The 15,677-nt window shown below is 38.5% G+C and overlaps 1 protein-coding gene across 8 annotated transcripts in view; it reads right to left on the reverse strand.

Moving 5' to 3' along the window:
- The window catches only part of SEMA6D (semaphorin 6D), a 224,917-nt gene that overhangs the window by 88,252 nt on the left and 120,988 nt on the right, over window positions 1-15,677 (reverse strand). For 7 of the 8 annotated variants that reach the window (XM_061999408.1, XM_061999406.1, XM_061999404.1 and 4 more), the window contains exon 3: window positions 4,863-4,924. The exons of the other annotated variant lie outside the window; for it this stretch is intronic. The gene's annotated coding sequence lies outside the window, so the exon portion shown is untranslated. The remainder of the gene's footprint in view (window positions 1-4,862; window positions 4,925-15,677) is intronic. 8 annotated transcript variants of the gene reach the window in all.

The following is a 15,677-nucleotide window of genomic DNA, read 5'->3' on the forward strand; positions in this document are numbered from 1 at the left end:
TACAGCTGAAATGTCATTTTGTTGACTACTGACCTCCTGTCTTCTTTGCACTTTGGAAGTGATTTTAACTGACTTTTGGATGGTCTCTTTCAGTTGCCTTATCTTTTTTTCTTAGACTTAGCAAATGGCCCTGTTAAACCTGTCCTTTTTTGGGTCCCTAGGTATTTTAGCAGAGTATTACCAGAATCAGAATCTCTCTGAGAGTCTTCTACCTGTGGATGTTCATATTTTACAAATTATATATAGAAATTGTAGTTTAGGATTTTTTTTCTTCATAGGGATAAAAGTCTATACAAAGAGGAGACACTAAAACTGTAAGGGGAAAATCACTAGGTTAGAAAAAGAAAGGTGATATTGTGCCCCGAGTATCTAAAAACAGCATTTCCAATACATATCAATGCTATGAAAGATGGTGCTAAGAAAAGTTAGAAACAGAGAGAATGAGTGGGATGGGTCATCCCATTTGAACCTCCTCTCTCTCTCAACCCTTTCATGACATTGTATTACAGCAGTACAAAATGGAAAGAGATGAGCAGTTTCACATTCCTATATCTGAAACACCAGGAGGATTATAACATCGCTGATTTTCTTACCTGATGTATCTTCACGGGAACCTGACTGGTGTAGTCAAGCAGTTGTACCTGTACATACATGGATAAATATGCACAGATGCTGTGTACATCTACTTTCCAAAAAACATCTGTGAAGATCTTACACCTTCTAAAAATATATACATGTTTTTTGAGCTTAGTATTTTTTATAGTTTGCTATCTCTCATTTAAAAGTTTCCTTCCCTTTCAAAAAACCTCTGTTGTTTTGAGAAAAAGGCATGTGTATCAAGGGTGGTCTACATCATAAAGAGCCACAGTGCTTGGGGCCAGCCAATTATCAAGTCCAGGTGGGAAGTGGTCAGGTGGTTCTTATAAAGGCTGAGGGACTGGCCCTGGGGTGGGGAGTTTCTGTGAAGTCTGTTTTGGCTGAGAGAAAAAAGGACTGAAATTAGAGTTCACTAAGTTTGAAAAGTAGTCTGAGTCTGAAGGTGTGATGTTAGATGTTGTTAGACCAGAGGGTTTCCCATGGGCCCTATGCTATGGGGACCTGTGTGTACTACCAGCAAGTCCATTAGATTTGTTTGCACTATCTCAAAGTCCTGTCCACAGTAAACAACCAACCAAACACCTTTCCTCCTCAAAAGGACCCAAAACAAAGCAAAAGTAAAGAGAAAGCAACCCAATCTCAAAGAACCCGCTACGCAGACATTAAAAATTCTGGCTAATGTGCACACAGCAGAAAAAGAAGTAAGCAATCATCCAAAATGACTTTTGTGTTACAGATTGCTCCTGAATGAGGCCTAATGGTGAAAGCATCATTGCAAACTGTTTTCCATTTCCAGCATGCATTTACGGTAACCATTCTGCCCAATTTCCTGTTCTTTCGCTGGCAGAAAGGGACAAATTCCCCTTCCTTTACACTAAGGCTCCTTCATGCTGCCTGGGCTGTATTGCACATGTGCTCAGTCCCTTCCTGGGAAGCTGAGGATAGGAGGTGGAACGATTATTGTTATGCAATTACTATTTTTCCTTTATCTTTTCTGATGGAGGAAAAATGTACAAAACTACTGTCCACATCTGCAGTACACCAATTAGAGATAGAGAGGATGTGTATTCAGGCTCCATGGATGGTTCAAGGTTAGAGAAAATTACCCACTTTTAGCAGATAACAGAATCCTAACTATCTGCCTTAAACTGGGATTGACTGTTCACTATCTGAGCTGATAGTAGGCACAATATTTCATCCAAAACAGGCGTATTTGCCTTCTAGTTTTACCACTATGTAATATTATTTTGCTGACCTTCAGTCACATTGGCACAGGAACGGATGAAACATGAAGGGATGTGACAGAAGGCAATCAACAACACAAGAAGATATGAAAAGTCTGAAGAAGAAGTTATGTCTTCAAGAGCAGGACATCTACTATCCAATCACATATAGTCTTTTGAGTTGCAACCAGAAAATATAATGTAAATCAATATATGTCCACTTTATTCACAAAATGATGGATAATGTAGCAAGCCAGTTTGATTTACCTTAATTTGCAAATTGATTTCCTACACTTAAAAAAAAAAAAACAACACAAACCATGAATCAATTTCAGATCAAACTGGACTGAAGCACAGCTCCATCTGGATGGGGGAAACCCACCAGTTCTGCCACTGGGGCAGTTCAGAGAGCAGGGCACAGGGCTGCCCTGGGTACAGCCAGTGGGCACCTGGTGCTGTGCTGTGCCACACTGTGCAGCCTGATGGTAGTCTGGCATGTTTGCACACTAGGACACACTGCTTTGTACCATGTTTGAGCTCCTCAGATCCAGCACTAGCTATGCATCAGTCTAGTTGCCTGGGGAAAAGTTAGAGAAGCCCAAAGGCAGCACTAGCATTAGTAAGATTCTAGTATTTAAAACTGCTGCCTGCAATTTCACCTTTGGGAAGCCCTGGATGCTGCCTGGCACTGGCATGGTGGTACTATGGAGGAGTTTGGATGAGTTGGAATTGCAACATGTGAACTTTCTTCTCTTTATTGCTCAAAGAAATGACAACAATGCAGGCATATCTGAACAAGAGATGGCTACTGTCATCTGTCCTGCCTACCCCCACAAACTCATCCCAGGGTTAGTAGATTCTCACAGCACTTTGTTGTGACCTCATGTGAAAAATGTCATATCTGGCCAGTGACACCGTACAGGATAGCAGGTCTGGTGTGGCACAGCAGCTCTTGGGAAAGGGCAGCAGGCCAAGTATAGCCCAAGGCTCTGCCTGCCACACTCTGCCTGGACCCACTGTTGTGGGGCATGGGACAGCTAAAGCAAATTGGCAGCTCCCAGGCAACTGTCTAATTGCTCAGCCCATATCTATGGCTTCTGCATAGCTGGTGTCTGTAGCTGAGACTGTTCTACTCCAGCCCCATCTTGTTATTTTTACATGGGGGCAGGGAGGAACAGATTGTTGATAGTCCTCTCCTGCATGGTGTAGGGCAGCTGATCTATGTAATTTTTTTTTTGTCAAAGCTATTTTAAGATACGAAATTACAAGACTTGATACATGGAGCTATGTGGGATTTTACACTTGGAAAACAATCTTCAAGATGTCCTCGAATATGAACAGTACTTTTCTGTGTTGAATCTGTACTGGAGCTACACACAGCCTCATCTATCACAGTACTGCAGCAACAAAAGTAATTACTGCATAGTCTTCTAACCGACAAATCCCTTAAAGGGGTTGTGAGTGAGGGTGCAAGAAGGAAACAAATTTCAACAGACAGGAAAAGTATTTCCCATGTGAGGATTTTAAAGGGAAAGCAACTCTAAGAATGAAGATATTCAGGAAGAACAAATCTGTTAAAATACTCACGATACTCTTCCACATCTATACTCAGAGCAGCACTTGACATGCAAACCAAACTCAAGTTCATTTGTCTCATTTCACTCTTGGCTGTTCTTTTGGAGGACTAGGAGAATACGGCTGTAGAGTAAAACAGTTTAAAGTCTGTGCTCTTGAAACACATGTGGGTAATACTTCTCCATTTTAAGATACAGATGGATTATTTCCACAGATGATTTGCAGATGTAACATTTAGCTATTTAAAGACTAGAGTTTTTTTCCCATACTTTTGGAAGAGCGGTGGAAAATCTTGTTTGTGGCAGGACTTAAACTGAAACTGTAGAGCTGTTCCATTATTATCCATAGCACCCATCACATTTTTTATCTTTGTTTCAGTCAAGGGTTTCCCCTTTTTTGTCTTTGTCTTTTCTCTACCTCACACTTGGCTCTTTCTGTCCGTGTCCATAGCAGCACCTCCTGGTAGATTGCAATGATGCTGAGATGGACTTCTGCCAGGGGAAGGACAGAATCAGCAAGCAACAGGGAATGCAGTTCAAGATTGTTCTGGGCTTTTTCCTTCCTGTGCCATACCCTCCTAAGAAGCAGTACCTGACTATTCTTTCAATCCTGATGATCCTGGTAAAGCAGGACTCATTCTAGCTTTCATTTTACTTAATGTGTCAGTAGGAGGCCAAGAAATAACAACTAAGCATTGAAAGTTTATTGTGATATGTGCTGACAGGTACAACATTTAATGCAGGACACTTGAGTTGCCTTCAAATATTTCTAAGAACATATTAAAAATATATATTTGCTACTGTATATAGCAGAGAAGGTACCTTGAAAGTATTTGTATTTCATATTATTTCTGTGTCTTAGGAAAAGCATAATATGCTAGGCAATTGTTGCTTCTTTTAAGATTTAATTCTACCTTAAGACTCACAAACAAGGGATTGCTGTAAAAACAAATATGTAGAGAAAAAATTAAAAAATGATGCATTTATAACTGTTTATGGACTTCATACATTGCTGCTTATAAAAATGATTAAACATTGCTAAGTCAAAGCTTTAGAGCAAATCTGGGATCATTAGAATAAGATTGTGCATGTGGCTGAGTTGCAGACTTTATCTGTCCATGAAATGATCATTTTGTCTAAAAGCACAAAAATATTGGGGAGGGAAGCGGATGGAGTAGATAAGAGGTGGATGGATGTTGAGCTCATTACTGGAAGATGGCAGGCTTAGATGAAAGGACACAGAATAAAAGGCAAGAGTAAATTAATACAGAGGGATTTTGTGGGACATGCCAGAAGCAGTATGTATATAGAAGTGTATTACTTAGATGTAAGTGCTAACACATTTGGGCACGTGTGGGGTTTGAAAAATATAAGGACTAAAGGGATTGAGTGTGCCGTAACCCCAAGCACTGGAATAGAGCCAAAGAAAGGATCATTTGAGGTGAAATAGCAAGCAAAACTTACTTACTTACTGTGCCATTTATTTGCTTCACATATTCACTTTTAGTTACAGTCATCCATTCACGGTTGCTATATGTCCAAAGAGAAATTTGTCAGTCTCACAGATTATTAAACCCATCCTTATTCAATCAATGCATAATAATTACCAATAATATCCCACAAAAAATACAATCAAAAGAACCACCACCTTCACCACCAGTCCAGAAAAAATATCTTGACTATGACACATCCCATAAAAGTGAAGTAACTTGAAGTCTCTCGGATGACATGAAACTATCCTAAGACAAAAGTAGTTTAGCACATCTACTTCAAATGTGGGTTTTTTTAGTCACTGCAAAACCTCTCCCATTCATTGTGACATTTAATCCTGAGCATCAAAAATTAGCTCCACTGCCATGATAACTCTTCAAGAGAAAAAAACATCTGTCTTGGGTAGTTGGCCCTTGGATAGATAGATGGAGAATCCAGCGAGGGACTTAGAGAGGTGGATGACTACATGAAGGGTGCTGTACCTACGTAAAGAACGTAGGCTTTTTCTCTGAAATATCCAGTTTGACATACAAAACACCGAGCACAGAGGAAAAAAAAACAATCCCAAAATCATCTATGTAAAAGTTTATCTATTTATTTAAATATTTACAGATGTAAAACTGAAATCTGCAGACATTAAAGCCTAAAACTGATAATCACCCCGTTCAGACTTGAGACTTTTTCAAAGTTAACCACAAGCTACTTATCGACCACAGACTCAGTTCATTTCTTGATTAGTCCCAAACCATTATTTTAACCACTGCCTGTGTAATGCTGTAAAAGTAACAGCAAGTTTGCTTTTAACTGCCAGGAATTTTGACACTTCTGCAGCGAGACAGAAATGGGTAGCCCTTTAAAAAAAACAAATGGTATGAATAAATTTGCAACTAAGCTATGTTATCATAGGGACCAAACTTTTAAAATGATGTGACCAAAGACTGCAAATAATGATAGAGAGAAAAATTGTGAAGTTGCTATGGTAACTATTAACAATTCAGACAGGCTGTTGATATGAGATCTTTTAAACATGTCAAACTAAACATTTTATTTATAATTTAAAACTCCAACATTGACACTTTGCAGTTAACATAAATTAAAAGAAATTCAAGATGTAACTTAATAAAAACTTGAGAGTTAAGGCTGAGACAACACTTTTATTCTACTATGTCACTTTGCACATTCTAAAACACCTTTAGTAAACCTTTTATGCTAAAATTTTTCATGCTTGGCCATAGCCTGGAGAAAGGCATGATTTAGTCAGCTACTTTTGAATTTTTCCTTTGGGAGGAGGAACATCTTGATTTTTAGCCCCTGACATAATTGCTCTGGTGTTTAAAAATCACATTGTGATTATGCACAATGTGATTATGTGACTGCTGTCCTTACTTGGAATCAGTTCTAGTTGCACCATTGTTCTTGCATCAGTGACTCTAACTTTGCAGATGAAACAGTGAAGACTTTCCCAGAAAAAAAACCAAACCTCTTTAAGACTCCAGTTCTGTAAAGCACTGAAATCTTCACCAGGATTACTCATGTGCTTGAAATCAAGCATGAGATTAATTTACAATGCATTCTAACTCGTTCTATTGTGCAATTGCAATCCTAAAAAGAACAGTAATACATCCACATTGCATTATGGAAGTCAAGGTCCTTCCTTGCTTATGGCCAAATTGGAATGGGAAGAACTGGGTTTGAGAGCGATCCTGCTGAAGGGTCTCAAATCTCACATGGTTTTGCTGACCAAATGGCCTCTGAAACTGTGTACATGCTACAGCCTTAGCCCCTAGCCTTATTCCTCTGACTCATCCTTCATGGGCTCATAGAATCGTTATGGTTGGAAAAGACCTTTAAGATCATCAAGTCCAACCACTAACCTCATACTGCCAAGCCTGTCACTAAACTAAACCATATCACTCAGTACCTCATCTCTCTGCCTTTTCAATATCTCCAGGGATGGTGACTCCACCACCTCCCTGGGCAGCCCATTCCAGTGCTTAATAACCCTCCTGGTGAAAAAGTTCTTCTTAATGTCCAATCTAAACCTTTCCTGGAGCAACTTGAACGTATTTCCTTGTGTTCTGTCATTCATTCGAGGAGAGGAGAGGAGAGGAGAGGAGAGGAGAGGAGAGGAGAGGAGAGGAGAGGAGAGGAGAGGAGAGGAGAGGAGAAGAGAAGAGAAGAGAAGAGAAGAGAAGAGAAGAGAAGAGAAGAGAAGAGAAGAGAAGAGAAGAGAAGAGAAGAGAAGAGAAGAGAAGAGAAGAGAAGAGAAGAGAAGAGAAGAGAAGAGAAGAGAAGAGAAGAGAAGAGAAGAGAAGAGAAGAGAAGAGAAGAGAAGAGGAGATGACCTCCGCCTCACTACAACTCCTTTTCAGGTAGTTGTAGAGAGTGATCATGTCCTCTCTCAGCCTTCTCTTCTCTAGGCTTGACATTTCCTGTTCCCTCAGCTGCTCCTGATAAAAATTGTTTTCTAGACTCTTCACCAGCTTTGTTGCCTGTCTCTAGGCATGTTTGGGCATCCTTATGCATAGAGAAACTTGCACCTTAGCTGTGAGAATATGTGTAGGTCTAAGGGGATCTGGCTACCTACAGGTACCAGCTGACATTGGGGCTCATCTTGTGGCTGACTCACCATGTGGTGTGAACAGTCAGATGTGCAATGTTGGATCACTCATGAAGCCCTGGGTGCTGCCATGGTCATACTAATTTTATGGACAGTCATAAGTTAAAGGTGCTGGCTTTTTTCCTTAAAGAGTGGAGTAAGAACAAGTATTGCGCAGTAGGTTGAGTCACTGAGTGATCATGCAGCAAGAGGCCAGCTGCAATGCACATTCTCAGGGAGCCAGAACTTGCCATTGTTTGAGAACTTAGCACTTACTCTGCAAATTTCTGCACTTGTCAAGTAATGATACTAAAATAAAATCTGTTTACAAAATTACCTCTTCCTGTAGAATAGAATAGAATCATTATGGTTGGAAAAGACCTCATCGAGTCCAACCACTATCCTAAAACTAACCTGTGGAGCCATCCCATGACATAGCTATTCTGAACAGAACTACAGCTGATTAGTTTGATGATACTTACCTAAATATCATGATACATCAGCTGTTTATACCATATATTCCAAATAATTTATCAGTAATTTTATTGTTTTAATCTCTGCGAATCATATTTTTATGAGCAAGATGTATTAGTATAGTTTTGATTCTTGTTCAATGAAATGTGCATTGTTCATATGTCAAATTTTGTTTTGAGCCTCTGAGTGGGCCTCATGTGACCTTCCACAGGCAGGATTAGCTTCAGAGACTTCCACCCCCTGCCCTCCTGAACCACCACACAGTCATGCCAGTGGTGTTGCAATTCTCACCCCTTCAGAAATTTTACAGACACATCTGCTTGTGGTGTCACTCAGTAACCCTAGTTTTAAATAAAAATACACTGGAAAAACTCTCATGTGGAAGCCTGTTCTAACCATCAGGACATTTCAGTTTTCCTCATGGAACAAAATATGTAAAAAACGGGCACCCAAACCAGTCTGTTTTACTTGAAGAGCATTTAAAATATGGCCATTAATTCCTTATGCAGTTGAAATTCAGTGATTGCATATTGTATGAAAAGTTTCTAGTTACTGTTTACTGTATATATATGGCAGGCTAACACATGCCTCTTCATACAATTATTTGCAGGTGCTGTTCAATCTTTAACAATCAAGTAGCCTCCTTTAGTATTTCTAATTAGCTTATTTAGTAGTAGTGATGAAAATGTAGGAATTCATTTCTTGTCCTCTCAGATACTCTTAAAAAAATGAGGAATGTCACTAGGACTCTCTCCTAACATGGGTGTTTTTCATCCCAGTCAGTATGCATCATTTTAATGTGACTGTGATCATAGCCCCATTGTGCCTGCCAATCCCAATTAACAGAATCACCTGTCCTAGGGCTAAATTTATTGCTGCATGTGCAGCTTACTGGGACATGAAGCAGTAGTTTTGTAGTCCATAGGCCTCTGAAAAGAAGCCATGCCTCTGGGAACTATGCTCAACTTTCTCAGCTGTGAAATCTCTCTGTTGCAAGACATGTTCCTGTCACATATTTTTCCTTATGGCAGGCTGAATATTTTCCTTTTTTGATGACTCCAATATCATCAGTGAAAAATCAAGATAAACAGAAATATATTCAGGAGATAGCCTTACTGTTAATCTTAAAGTTGCTGTTCAGCCTTAAAAACTAGGGCAGGTTTGCTTATCACTAAAACATTTGGTTTGCACCTGCACAATGAGTTATTTCATCTGGAAATGAAATAGCATCAGGTTTTTTTTTTTTTGCTAAAAACTGATGTGTATGTGCCATGTTCCATTTTTCAGCTTCCAGTTAGTGCTGTGTCATCTATGTTGTATCATATACATACAACATAATTCATATGTGAGGTGCCTATATGGCAAGCACCAAGTTTCTTCTGCCAATGTCAATCAATCTAATTTTTGGTGAGTAGAGGAGCAGTAACTAACTTTTATTGTACAAGACCTTTTTTTGGCAAAGAGGTAGCACCAACTGGAGCAACAACCAAAAGGCTGTGCATAGTGCAAAGACATGTAATATCTTTTTTTTATCTCCAGGGACTTTCCCTAGATTCTGTGGCAGACACAGTGCGAAGAGATTGCCCGTAGCTCTTTTGTTTCTTCATCTCTTCTCACCAATTTTCATTTAGAATCAAACACTTTTGCTAGAGGCAAAAGGTATATTTTCTGGCTTCATGTCCCAGAATTTGTGTAGACTGTTCTTGAACATGTTCTGCAGCTGATATACGAAATATGCAAACTCTTCTGATTTATGCTTTATGCTCTGCATGGAGTCAGTATAATTGTGAAAACAAGCAGTTCTCCTTCAAATTCAGAAAGTAAGCTATGCTATTTTAAAATGATTCCACAGCAACTTAGCACTGCCCTCACTGGAACAGTTAATTTCCAGTGTGTATCTTATAAGAAAAACTGAAAAGACACAAAACTTTTTTTCAATATCCTTGGTTTTAAAGTTTAGCATTAGAGATGATTTCCTGGTAATAGAGAAAACTTAGGAAATAAGTTTAGGAAATTCATCAAAGGCCACTTTTCCAAATGGATTTGCAACCAAACTTTTAACTACAAAACAATAGGCCAAATTATCAAAAGAGCTCACCTCCCATTTGGCACAAGATTAAGGACTGACTTTTCAAAGCATTTAGCCACTTGAAGTTCTCAGTGTGACACCACTGGCCAGATTTCTGAGCTTTCCACTCACATAAGGACCTACAAGCAAGCTGAACTCCTTTAAAAACAGTTATTGGCTTTGGACACTTCAAAAGTATATCACATTGAATATAGTCCAGACACTACAGTACTCTAAGTATTTATAATTACTTGGTAAAATACAAATGTTTCCTTCATTTTCTCCATGAATAGTTTTTCTTCATTCCTCTGAAAACTTCTGGATCTATAAACAGAAAGTTTCCTTTCTGTAGTCTTCAGAGTTCACATTCAAAAGCTCAGATAAAACAGCCCTTGCCGGTTTACTGATGACTAGAGTAACTTTCCCCCCTTTCTCCTCCAGATTCATAAAGAAAACTAAGATTAGCTCTCCTCACAAGCAGTGAATTCCTTTATGTCCTTATAAAGACTTTGATACAACACTTTGGCTAGGAACCACTTTTATCGCTAAAATTGCTCTCATTAGAAGTTAAAGATACTGAATGAAGTAGAGCAATCTCAGATCAAAGTAGCTTGCTCTTAACTACATGAAAACAAATTAAAGCAACTAATAAGAAACAGGCTAAACACATCAAGGACCAAAATGATTAACTTACATTTAGCAATTATTTTGACAACTTACTAAAGCAAGACTGCATATTACTGCCCATCTTTTTCTAAATTAGAGCTTATTATATTTACATGAAGAAAGAAATTATGATTTAGTTATTTAGCAAGATCTTCCATCCCAGCAAAGGAAAAGCAGCATTCTTACCAGAAATAACTTGACCACTACAAAACACGACTCTATAAACTACATCTCTCAAAGTTTTCAAACAGTAGTACAGTGATTCCATTTATTCTATAGTAACAAACTGCATTAGAAGTAATAGCATTTTACTGTAAGCCCAAATATTTAGTTTGACTACATGCAGTGTTAATCTATTTATAATTAGCTAGACTACACTATGCTTTCTATTTCTCCATGATTTATCTGTACTATCAAGCAGCTTTTTGAAGGTAAGCTTATTATTACTTCTTTTATCTCTAGAAGTTTCATTAATTTGTTTTTGTCCATCCTGATATGGTTTGAGTTATTAAAAAGGCAATAGAAGAAGAAGGGGAAGTTTCAAAACACAGCAGTACAAGAGCAGAGTGAATTTCAAACAAGAAATGAGGATTGAGCCACCTGCAATAAGAAAGTTACGTTCACTCTTCATCTTTAGCAGCAGAGATTAGGTTCAGCATGTTGATACTGTATGTAATAAAATGGTTTAAAGCCCTCAGAAAGTTCTATATATCCAAAGATGGACCTGCAAGTCCTTCAACAAAACCAAGCATAACATCTAAACACATTAGTGTGTTTCACACTAACTCTACTTCATATTTTTAACAATAGAGTTTGAAAGATATGACAGTGCTGGACAAACAATTTATATTTATCACTTGCTGCAGTATGAAGATTATTTGTATTCAGACTCAGTTCTGTCTAGGACTTAACACACTCATGGACCAAATAAAGATATCTTGCTTCTTATCTCATAATGTGCAGAAAGAGTAATAGTAATATGTATCTGGTGTGCAATGTGTAAGTTCACAGGGTGTCTAGGATGGCTTTGTATCCCGTGTGGTCTGTATCAATACATAATACAAATATACTTAATGTTAATATAACAAATACATTTTTCACAGTGAGAACAATCCTTCAAGGGAACAACTTTCCCAAGATGTGGTAGAGTCCTCATCCCTGAAAATTTTCAAGATGTGATTGGATAGGATGCTAGAAAATCTTATCTAGACTCCCTTTCCCACAAAAGGTTGGACCAGATGATTTTTCAAGATCTCTTACAACCTGGGCTGTTCTATGATTCTATATGATTGTTAATGATAATGTTCTGAAGTATTCACAGTAAGGTGCAGAGATGCAGAGGGTGTTGCATCATAGAGCAGTGGCCTCACTCATGTTCTTTTTTCCTCATCAGCCTTATCAAACCAAGCCCTGTACAATCACAACAGTGCCCACTATCTTCTTACACGTTTAGATAGATTCAGTGTTTCGAAGATTTACTTTTCAAGTAAAGGCTAAAGGTTTAGACTTACAGAAAAAGATAAAGTTCTTGAATACTGTTACATAGCAAAAAAAAATGATCCACCACCCTAGCAGTTATGTGTCAATTGCCATGGCAAATTACCATAATCTTTTTAGAAATGGTTGCAAATACATCACTTACTTTTCTTCTAGATGTGCAGAATTACTCTGTGCCTAATAATTCTAAGATATTGATGAGACCTTTGAAAGAGTACTAGAGTCTCAGAGAATACTTGAAGAAAAGACATGTACAAGCATTAACCCTCAAGTAGAGAGTGGAGTGCATGTTGACTTAACAGTGAAGTCCAGCACTGAGAAAATGCAGAAAGGCCAAGAGATTTGAGTGTTTATTTGGGTATACTTCCAGCCTATGGGCATGTCCTACTGGATATTCATTTTATAGATTAGCTACCAGAGTGAAAGATATTATCTGAGGCACACAAAGAGGACTGGCTCTGGTAATACAAATGGACACAGAAGATGTAACTGTATGAACTGTTTCATGGTAGTGGAGGTTGCACAAACCTTTAAGCATGCTCTCAGTACTGGCAGTACAGAGGAGCTCTGTGGGCTGGACTGCAGACTCAGACAGCACTCCTGTGGTACTCAGTGCCTGGGGGTAGTGGTTCAAGCCGCTTTGCAGGTTAATCCAACCAACATTTTAGAAAATTGCTACCAGGTATCAGTAGCTTGTTGGGTCTGCCTTGCTTTGGGACTGGTATAGTTACGCTTGACAAGCAGCTGTGAGCTTGTCCCTGCTTAGTGCCAGGACCTTGCTGGAAGGGTTCCTTCCCTGCAAGTTCCTACTGGCCTGAGACCTTGCTCACACTATTGTATGAGCTGCTGCACAGGTAGGAATGTTACAGCAGCACTGACATGGAAGTCACCCATCTCCTTCCTGCAGCCAGCATTTGGGGGGATGCTATCTACCTTGAGAGAGTTGATTTCTAGATACATCATTTCAAATTTCCTTTGGTTTATATTTTTGGGCCTTTGGGCCAGACTGTGTCTTGAAGAGATCTCAGGTCAAATTCTGTTTTCAGCTACAGTGCAGCTGTGCAGCTGTTCTGTAGGAATTGTTTTGACTTTCATAGCATTGCTGTGGATTAACACTGTAGTAACAAAGGGCAGAATTTGGATCATTGCATTCTTTCCCCGCCATCCAAAGAAAATCAAGTTAACAGGTTTGTACCACAGTGCATCAGGCGAGAAGTTTTGCAGAAACAAAGAAAATGGGTCCTGACATTTAAAAAAAGAACCCCAAAACCCAGGTAGCTCAAGTCCAATGACAAAGTCTGCTTTTATGATAATTTGGTTTTATTTGTCAGCACCATTTAACTGGACATATATTTTTAAATTGGCTAAAAATAACAATTTTGAAGAAGTCAAAGATGTTTTCAAGCAGTCCAGGGGAACTTTAATCACATTGAACTTAAGCATTCCCTCAATTCTCAGATGTAGTTTGAACTCTTATTTTTGTTCTTCTGTAAGATCCATGTGAAAAGCCACCATAGCCTGGGGTTTTGAAGTTGAAAGATTATAATTTGGCTTTCTGGCATGTATCTCTGTCAGTTTTTTAATCTCTATATGAACTCTTTCAGCTTTAGAGAGAGAGTAACTGATGTTTCCTGAAGCATGTATATTCTTTCAACAGTGTAAGTCAGACATTGTAATTTTCAATCTAAAAGTTTTATTCTCTTTATTGTCAAGCTAATTTGGCTTACTAGTTCAATTGCTTATGTCAGGTTTAAAAAAACCAAAATTAATGTAATCTGATTTCTAAAGCTATCTATAGGCTGTTGGTCATACAGCCTGATATCTGAATGTGATACAAATATACTCAGCAGAACCAGACACCTCAAATGGCTTAAGAGATAAAACGCTTTAAATAAGCTTGAGACAGATCTGAATTTATTTAAATGTCTGATTCTAAATGTACTTATGCCTAGTAGTAATGTTTACCATCTGCCTGATTCTGTCTGCTGAGGTAATTGTAAAGCTATAAATAGCTTAACATATGCTGCACATATTCTGGCCTTAAATACAACAGCCTTTGTGTAAAACAACTGGAAATAATAAGAAATGATATTAGTTTGGGCATTATTCAGGGTAAGCTGAGAAAGAAGTTTAAAGGGTTTTCACTTTCTGTTATTTGTAACTTCTCCTCCAAGGGTCTGGTTAACCAAAGCATTGTTTATAGGCCCAATTCTAACAAGTTGTCAGTATTTTCTGTGATTCATATCTACCAAAATAGGCATTTGAAACGTAGTAAAGCAGTTACAGTCAGAGTAATGTATACTGTAAACCAATCTGAGCACTACATTCATTTAAGATGAACAAATAGTTTTTACTCTATGAATGACTTAACACCACAGTCCAGTGGGTACTTCCTTTTCTTTTACAGGGTAGGAGACAGGAGAACGATGTACAAGCATAGCAATCATGAAAGCTTAGCTTGAAAGGATCACTTTAGAGCCAGATTAGAGGATTCTTGACACCACTGTACCTACAGCCATTGTACGAGCAGTCAAAGTGCTGTTTCGTAATTACAACTAAGAATACCATTAATGCCAATTATCTACAGAAAGAAGTGTAATTGCTCATGTGCACTCACCTAGAATAAAACCGTAGGGAAAGGAATAAAGTGCTTTAAAGTCACATAGCTTTTGAAACAGCACATACTGGCTTACAGCTTTTTACCTACATGGCAGGGAGACCATGAGATGTAACCAAAGACGGGCCCATAGCTGGCTAACTGGGTGAACTGGATCATGATTCTTAGAGAGAGATCATATTTTCTCTTGCATGATTCATTCTCCAGAACCAAGACTATGCTGCAGATTTCCATGAATTAGCTCTGGAAATCTTACATCAGCCTGCTCATTCAGGCAATCATTTCAGCTGCTTGCAATGGCACCCTAGTGCAGGTGGGGGAAAAATGATACATTACCAAATTAGAAATAAAACAGTGAGTCACTCTTCAAACCTCCTCCCAATGGCATGGTCAGTCTCTATCCTGTCTGTAGCATTAATACAAAGCTTAAAAAAGGGCTCAAAGGCGTGTATAGGTTCAGCTGCCCACTCCAAACAAAGAAAATTCCTTATGTGGAAAGCTAAGAGCAGGGACTATTCTAAGGATTCATTGAATGGGATCTTGGCTATGATGCTGTAAGCTGTGTGGTTTTACTCTGTGTTAGATGTGCAACGAGGCAGTTATTGTGTTTCTTGCACCATTAATTAGTCCCTGATGTTTGTATGTGCTTTTAATTCAATTCATCAAAAAGTTTTGCTCCATTTGTATTGAATGAGGTTTCCTCCTGAGCATCTTTCTTGATCTTCAAAACCCTCACCTGGTCCAGGATTCTTCCCAGGTTATTCATCAGCATAAAACTTCAGAAAAGTAGGTAAGAAAAGATGAACCAATTTCCATCTCTGTAACTATGCCCAGTCAGACATCTTTATACCATATGGGTGGCTAGACTTCA

Source organism: Colius striatus, chromosome 7 (assembly GCF_028858725.1).
Source record: "Colius striatus isolate bColStr4 chromosome 7, bColStr4.1.hap1, whole genome shotgun sequence".
In the NCBI taxonomy this organism is placed as follows: domain Eukaryota; kingdom Metazoa; phylum Chordata; class Aves; order Coliiformes; family Coliidae; genus Colius; species Colius striatus.